Source organism: Rhamphochromis sp. 'chilingali' (genome assembly GCF_963969265.1).
Source record: "Rhamphochromis sp. 'chilingali' genome assembly, chromosome: 1".
NCBI classification, from domain to species: Eukaryota; Metazoa; Chordata; class Actinopteri; order Cichliformes; family Cichlidae; genus Rhamphochromis; species Rhamphochromis sp. 'chilingali'.
Window position 1 is genome coordinate 72,368,541 of NC_137929.1, and position 8,023 is coordinate 72,376,563.

Genomic DNA, 8,023 nt, shown 5'->3' on the forward strand with positions numbered 1-8,023 from the left:
AGCGTATCTGTAATCGGAAGGTCGCCGGTTCAATCCCCGGGCTCTCTGTCCTGGTCGTTGTGTCCTTGGGCAAGACACTTTACCCTTCCGCCTACTGGTGTTGGCCAGAGCTTGTTCTTGTGCTGCCATGATTAGTGCCTCTGTGCTGTCTTTCAGTCCAGCTTTGTCCAGCCACTGGTAGGATTTCTGGATATCAGCCACCTCCTCTATCTACCGGTGGTACATACCGTGCAGGGGCCTGTCCTTCCATGATGGTTCCTCGTCTCCCTCCTCTTTCTTGGGTTTCTGCTGCCTGAGGTATTCACTGAGCACTCGGTCAGTTGGGGCCATCTTCCCAATGTATTCTTGGATGTTCGTTGTCTCATCCTGGACTGTGGTGCTGACACTCACCAGTCCCCAGCCCCCTTCCTTCCTTCTTGTAATCAATCCAGGCAGTGCACAGGTTGGTCAGTCTGGTCTTGCAGTCTCGGCTGACTGTTCTGTCTACCAGTAGCTGGTGTTTTGCGCCTCTGGTATTCTTGCCAATTCCTTTCTGTGTCCCGCTCATGTATTGACCCATGTGCCTGTTCATCTTAGCCGATATGATGCCTGACAAGAGCTTCCATGCGGTACTGAGGCAGGTTATTGGTCGGTAGTTGGAGGGGACCGGTCCCTTCTTAGGGTTCTTGGGGATCAGGACCGTTCGACCTTCGATTAGCCATTCCGGGTGTCTCTCGTTAACTAGCAGCTGGTTCATTTGTGCTGCCAGACGCTCGTGGAGTGCAGTCAGTTTCTTTAGCCAGTAGGTGTGAACCATGTCGGGCCCTGGTGCTGTCCAACTCTTCATACTGGAGACCCTTTCTTGGATATCTGCCACTGTGATGGTTACTGGACCCTGTTCAGGGAGGTCGCTGTGGTCTGCCCTCAGATCCACTAGCCACTGAGCATTGCCGTTATGGGTTGTGTCCTTCTCCCATATGCTCTTCCAGTATTGCTCCGTCTCCAGCCTTGGTGGTGCTGTTCTCTTATTATTATTGTTCCCTTGCCACTGAGAGTACAGCTTTGCTGGTTCTGTGGAGAACAGCTGGTTTATTTTCCTGCCTTCTATCTCTCTGGTGTACCTCCTCAAGCGGCTGGCCAAGGCTGTGAGTCTTTGCTTGGCAGTTTCCAAGGCCTCAGGTATGGACAGCTTGCTGTATTTCTTATGCACCTTCTTTGTCGCACCTTTCTGCAACTCCGTTAGTTGGCTAACCTCACTCCGTGCTACTTTGATCTTGTCCTCTAGCCTCCTTCTCCATGGAGGGTACTGCCCCTTGTGGCTGTTCAACTTGTAGCCAAGCATCTCACTGATCACTGCTGCCGTATTGTAGATCAGCTTGTTAGTGTCGGTAATCGTGGTTGTAGGTATTGTCCGTAGTGCTGCATTAACATCATCTAGCAGACCTTCTGAGGGTACTTCACGTAATCTTGGTAACCGGCTGCGGGGGATCCAGGTTTCAAGCTTGGCCATGATCCTATTTTTCAGGTCAGTTCCTCTCGCACTCAACGATCCTTCTCCTATCGCACTTGGGGCTATGTACCCAATCTCGGGTGGGGGTGATGATATCTCCCCCCTGACCTGGCGTCCTGACTCCTCCTTGCCGTAGCATTTGTGTTGTACCTCGTCAATCTCTAGCTGTGAGAGCAGTCCCTTCTTTCGAATGTTGGAACACTGAGCTACTAGTTGTTTCGCCGTCATTGTGGATGTTGGGTATCGAAGAATCCATAGGTCCGTCATCCTATTCATGTAGCCCCTTCCGCCGGGGTTACTTGCGTAGTAGCATTCCAACAATGCCCTGTTTTCGTCTCTTGCCCACCAATGCCTTCTTGTTCCAGTAGCCCACTTTTCGTCAGGGTGCCCTGGTTCCTCAACACCTGACGCGGACCTTGTTCATCCGGGCGACGTCCGAGCCGGCATGCCTTCATATTTATCTGTCTCGCTCATGTCTGCGGTAGGCTTGCTTAGCATAGGGGGTCTAGCCTTAGGACCCAGTGATATATATATATATATATATATATATATATATATATATATATATATATATATATATATATATATATATATATATATATATATATATATATATATATATATATATATATATATATATATATATATATATATATATATATATATATATATATATATATATTCCAAAAAATTCCAAAACTCAATCCCATCATTTAATTTGTTTTTGATTGAAATTGAATATTACTTAAACTCTCTTAAATTAACTTCCAATAAAAAAGGTTTATCATTGATTGAAGTTCATTCAGAAATGTTTAAGGAATGAGCTGTCACAACTTTCAAGTACAAAGTTTTTATGAAGTCTTTCACATCCCCCCCCCCTTTTTTTTTCTTTTTTTATCCTTTATTTATTTATCCTTCTTATTTCATTGCACTGTATATTGTTACCCTTATTCGCCTTGTATGTCTACTGTACAAACTGAAGTGGAATGACTGACTGTTCGCTTTATAAGTTCAATAAAATTTGGGAAAAAAACCTCTTCGGCCGCTCCCTTCTGCCGTATTTTGCGGCAAAATTATCCACATCCACCGCCGCGCTATGAATTGTGGGATATATGGGACCACGAAGCGTGCACCGGACCACGCTTGATATTTGGGGAAATCGACGGCGCATTTGGAGTATGCATTTGAAGTATACTTCGAATTGGGACAGCCGTCATTGCGTGGCGGTGACGTAACCGCACTTGAAATGCGTACTTCAAGCGTGCAGACCCTGAATTGGGACACAGCCAGTGTGTTCTTCAGTTTCAGGCCTGTTTCTGCTGACTGCTGTAGGTGAGCTGATGTTCCTACACCTGTCTGTCCTCATCATGACCTCTGACCTTTAGTGATCCTCAGTGACTTCTGTACTGTTGCAGGTGTGTGTGTGCTGCTGCTGTCTGCACTGACTGTTCCTGCAGGTGAGTAGATGGAAGGTGGAGTCATGTTCTTCCCGTCTCTGTTTCCTGGTTTGAACCCCAGTTGGTTCCCCTCGTGTCCATGTGGGTTCTCCCGGGTTCTCCAGCTTCCTCTCACAGTCCACAGACCTGCATGTGTGTAGAATAAAGGAGAGCGGCTCAGTGGTTGGAGTTCAACATCACCTCTTACACACAATGTTGCTGCAGATGTTTCACAATAAGACCACTAAAAGCACGCAGCGCTTTTACTTTGAAAGAGATGCAGGAAGTGTGGAGTCTGTGTCACCTGTGTAACTTATGAAGTAACTATGGTTACTGGTTACGAGTGGACATACTTCCTTTGTGGAGGAAACACACAGCAGGCTTTCTCTGTTAAGCTGATCTTTGTGCTTGAGGTTCTGAGTGAGTGCTCATGTTAAAGGGCTGTTTCATGTTTCTTTCATCACAATATGACTGACTGAGCGCTGCCTTCTCCTCCAATCAGAGATCTGAAAATGAACATTTATAGCAGCCATTTAAAAGCTGTAGCTGCAAACATAGAGAGCAGTTTGACAGCTGCTGCTGTTCAGAATGTGGCAGCTGCACGTTTGAGTTCACAAACTGAATTTAAACACTGAAGTGTGTTTTAGTTGTTACACAGTGTCACAGTCTAATGAAGGACAAGTCTCTGCTACATCACCCGTGTTCCTCTGTTAGAATTGGGTTAGGGGGTTCTGACATAAACGGTAGTAACCAGACCGAAAAGCAGCGCACATTTCGGTGCTTTATTTCAGTGCTTTTCTTTTCCCTGAGCTGTGACACACTTTAGATTCCAGCCAATCAAGTGTGAAGGGATTTCAGTAGCAGGGTGGTCTATCTGGGCCGCAACAGCCACTCAGGTCCAAACCCAAATGAAGTGAATCGCACAGTGGTAAACATCACCTGCCATCCTGGATTCAACTCGTCGACTCGTGAGAACGACATTTGTCTTCTGAAGCTGTCGGCTCCTGTCAATTTCACAGACTACATTCGGCCGATCTGCGTAGCCTCACAAAACAGCACCTTCAACAATGAGACCAGCAGCTGGGCCATCGGCTTTGATGGTAAATCATAAAATATTTATTGTATTTTACAGCATTGTGTTGGAGTCTTTAGAAAAGCCTGATGTTTAAATTCTCTACAACTAGCAATAACCTGCAGGAGGCAAACGTACCAATAGTGGGAAACAGTGAGTGCAAAGCCAGATATCCATGGGTCCCAGACAGCATCATCTGTACTGGAGGGTCATGTTTGGTGAGCACAAGTTTATTTCTTATAATCTGTTGTTGACAGTCACTGAGATAATCTCACCTTTAGTCACACTTTGGTTTACTTGTTTTGCTGTAATTGACCATAAATATTAATATTCATGTTTATCAAAGGTTGTTTTTTCTAAAGCCTCTAATTTATTTGATGAAACTGATTCCTTTAAACGAGCTGCCTGAAACTTTCTGTCTGTGGAATCGTCACTTTCATTGCACCAAAGCAGCTGAAGTGGATTCACAGTGGTTCATGTTTCCTAAGTGGACAGACTGATATCCATGAAGTGTTACTGACTGTGTTATACTGGGACGATCAATTTATTTATTACTTAATTTATTTCAGCAGTTTGTAACAAAACTACCAACAAAGTTCAAACTTTAGTGGGTGACAAAGGTCGACCTCTAACAGTTACACATCTGTCCTGATAACTTTCATCACTGTCTTTCCACAGACTAGTTTTGGGGCACCACTGATGACTCAGAGTGGATCCGTCTGGCTGCAGAGTGGACTTCTCATTGTGCTTGGATGCTCTGTAACTCCTACAACCTACACTCCTGTGTCCCAGTACCAGCAATGGATCAGCGACACAGTTACCTTCCCCTCCCCAGACAGTTCATTACAAACCACTGCTCCTCCCACTGCTTCTACCACCACTCCTTCCAGCGCTGCTCCCACTGCCCCTCCCACTGCCCCTCCCACCACTCCTCCCACCGCTCCTCCCACCGCTCCTCCCACCGCTCCTCCCACTTCCCCGACATGTGTGGGTGTGTTTTGAAGTGGTGAAAACCTGATCCACTTCACTCACTTCACCTCACTGTGTGTTCTCGTTGTGTTGCTCCATGTGTTTGCTGCAACTGTTGGAAACTAGATAAACACATTTACTCAAGTTCAAACATGAAGAACTTTACCTGACATGTTACTTTATAACTTTAGGAACCTTTGATTCCACCGTATTTATGGACATCAGGAGGGTTTTCTTATTAGCACAGTTATTATTTTTATGTGATTATTTTCTCTACACATCTGTCTGTATTTGCTTTACTGTCATTATGAAATGAAGCCTTCTTACATAATTCTGAGGAGTGAGATGTTGTTATCACACACTTATTTCTGTTGTTTGCTCAAATTCTTAAAGTAATCTATTAAAATCTTTGAAATCTTCTTTTGTGGTGGAATGTTTTGTATATTTCCCATCTGTCCTCAGACTGTGGTTAAAGGTAACTACACTGCCTATACCACATGCAAAGAAGGCACGAAGTAGCACTAGCAGGTCTAACAAGGCCACTACTTGTGCTACACCAGTACTACACGGACACTGAGGGAGTTCTCTCACACACAGGTAAGTGAACATGTCTCGTTCCTCGCCCACTTAGAATAAGACACTGCCGAGACAGAGAGTGTAGTGGTAAAGAGAACGGCAGAGAGACGCTGAATTTAATCCTTTAAATTGATTTCATTCCTTAAACACAGGTTTGCAGGGTCGGAGCAGATATACCTGAGAGGAGGATGGCTGAGCTGTTTTGAGAGATGACGTGACTAAACTTTTTCTTTTAATTTCCTAAGCTTGGGTGAAGCATTTTGAGTTTGACGCATGAGATGTGTCAAAGAGAGGGATTTAAGGTTTAATGGGTTTTAGGATTATGTTATAACTTTTGGGGGTTTTGATAATTTAGATATGGTAAAACTGAGGCAGAAATTGTTATTTTTATGTTAAGGTTAAAGGATTAAAGTGAACTGAATCCTGTTTAGAAGATAAAATGCTGGTGTTCATAAGAAGCTGTTTACAAAACTTAAAGGGAAACTGTGGGAATAAAAGATATGCTTTGAGGAAAACTAGTGAAGATTGTAGGAGTAGAAAATGTTTGATTTCTTTTTGATTTCTAGAAGAAGTGGTTATAATGTAGGCTTACACATACAGATATTACATAGATTTATTTCTAGGGTAGAGGAGAGAGCTTGTTATGAGAATGTTACAAGTGTCGCTGACCCAAATGAATAACATTGAAGATTATATACGTAAAAATGATTTTGTATACACATTGCGATTGTGCTCATTTAGAGTTGTTGCTTGGTCTACAGAGGGTCTTAAGCTTTGTTTGGCGCAATGTCCAGACAATCTATTGTGTAAGAGACTTAGAGCATAGAAGGCCGCACATGCTTACAAACACATAGGATCTATAAACTTGCAAGGCCAAAGGCCTGACATTCATTTAGCTTATAAGTGAATTTGAGCTGGTCTAGCAACAAGTGACAGGAAAGAGGAACTGAATAGGAGTTTCTTGCTTTAAAGAAGGACCTAAGGAAGGAAAGCATATATTTTGGTTAAGTCTGATAAAGTATAATGAAAAGGAGCAAAATGAAATAAAAATGCTATATCAAAAAAAGGGTTATGACACAGGAAATGTGAGTTTTAAAATGAAGTTAGTGTTAACACTGTCACAATCAGCAGGGCTGACTGTGTGTAGAGCGAAGGGTGGACCCAAATGCAGACGGAAACAAAATGTGAAACATGACTTGAATAACAGAAAACGAGCCGTTTATTGAGGCTGGCAAAATAACTGTAAACAAAAGGCAAAATGCAAGGCTAACAATAAACTAAACTGGGTGAGCCAAATTAACTTAAAAACCTACAGGAACATGGACTTGACATGAGGAGACTTGCCATGAGGAGACTTGCCATGAGGAGACTTGCCATGAGGAGACTTGCCATGAGGAGACTTGCCATGAGGAGACTTGCCATGAGGAGACTTGCCATGAGGAGACTTGCCATGAGGAGACTTGCCATGAGGAGACTTGACGCAACTTCTTGGCTTGCAAACACAGCAGACGATCTGACAATGACACACTGAAAACACAGGACTTAAATACACAGGAGGTGATTAGGGGAAGTGGGAGCACATGGAGGAACAGCTGACTGACATGAGCTTAATGACAGGACAGGGGAAGTGAAACTAAATACAATGAACAAAGAACACACGACTCCTTCAAAATAAAACAGGAAACACTGAAACTAGACATGACAACACAAGCTTAACAGACCTAACGTGATGAACGATACAAGAACTCAAACATAGAAACCAAGGAAACAATAAATAATAACTGCCTTTCCTTAACTAAAGCTAAATAGGAATGACACAAACTAATCACATATCTAAAATGAGACAAATACAAAATGAACTCAGAGCGCTGGCCTGTGACAAACACACAGGAGTTGTTTTTAGGCAGCTTTTGGCTATGATAAAATTTACGCATGAGTAATTGCTTATATGTTTAAACTTAATTGATTAAAATGGTTGTTTTCTCTCTGATCTTTTAGTAGAATAGGCGCTTATAATGATTTTCTTGTGATTTTCTTGTGAAAGGTGACTTTAGGTCAGAGGCACTTGCAACAGCGACAGTTTTGTGTACAGGATGTTGATGATCAGATAAGGGAGAATAGATTGGGCAACAGGAAACATATGCAGGGATGTGAAAGCAGCGCTTTAAGATTCTTTGCTGCCACTGTGAATACGAATGTGGTCTTTGCCTAATTAAATAAAGGTTACACTGACTCACTGCTTCCTCTTCTGGTACAAAAATGGCATTACATGGAAGTACAGCCCAAAATCAGTTTACAACACTTTACAGCACATTTCATGCTGCAAACACGAGAAATTCACATTTTGAAATGTTCTCCTCCTGAAAGAGAAACTCTTACGAATACATGTCCCAGAAGGCCGGTCTCCACAATCCCCGTCCATGACTTTCAGTCCCAAATCCTGACAACAGCGCACACACACACACTGTGGTTGTGATGATG

The 8,023-nt window shown here is 43.2% G+C and overlaps 1 protein-coding gene across 1 annotated transcript in view; it reads left to right on the plus strand.

Annotated features, from left to right (window-relative positions):
• The window catches only part of LOC308396731 (uncharacterized protein), a 525,219-nt gene that overhangs the window by 464,007 nt on the left and 53,189 nt on the right, over positions 1-8,023 (plus strand). The window lies entirely within an intron of this gene.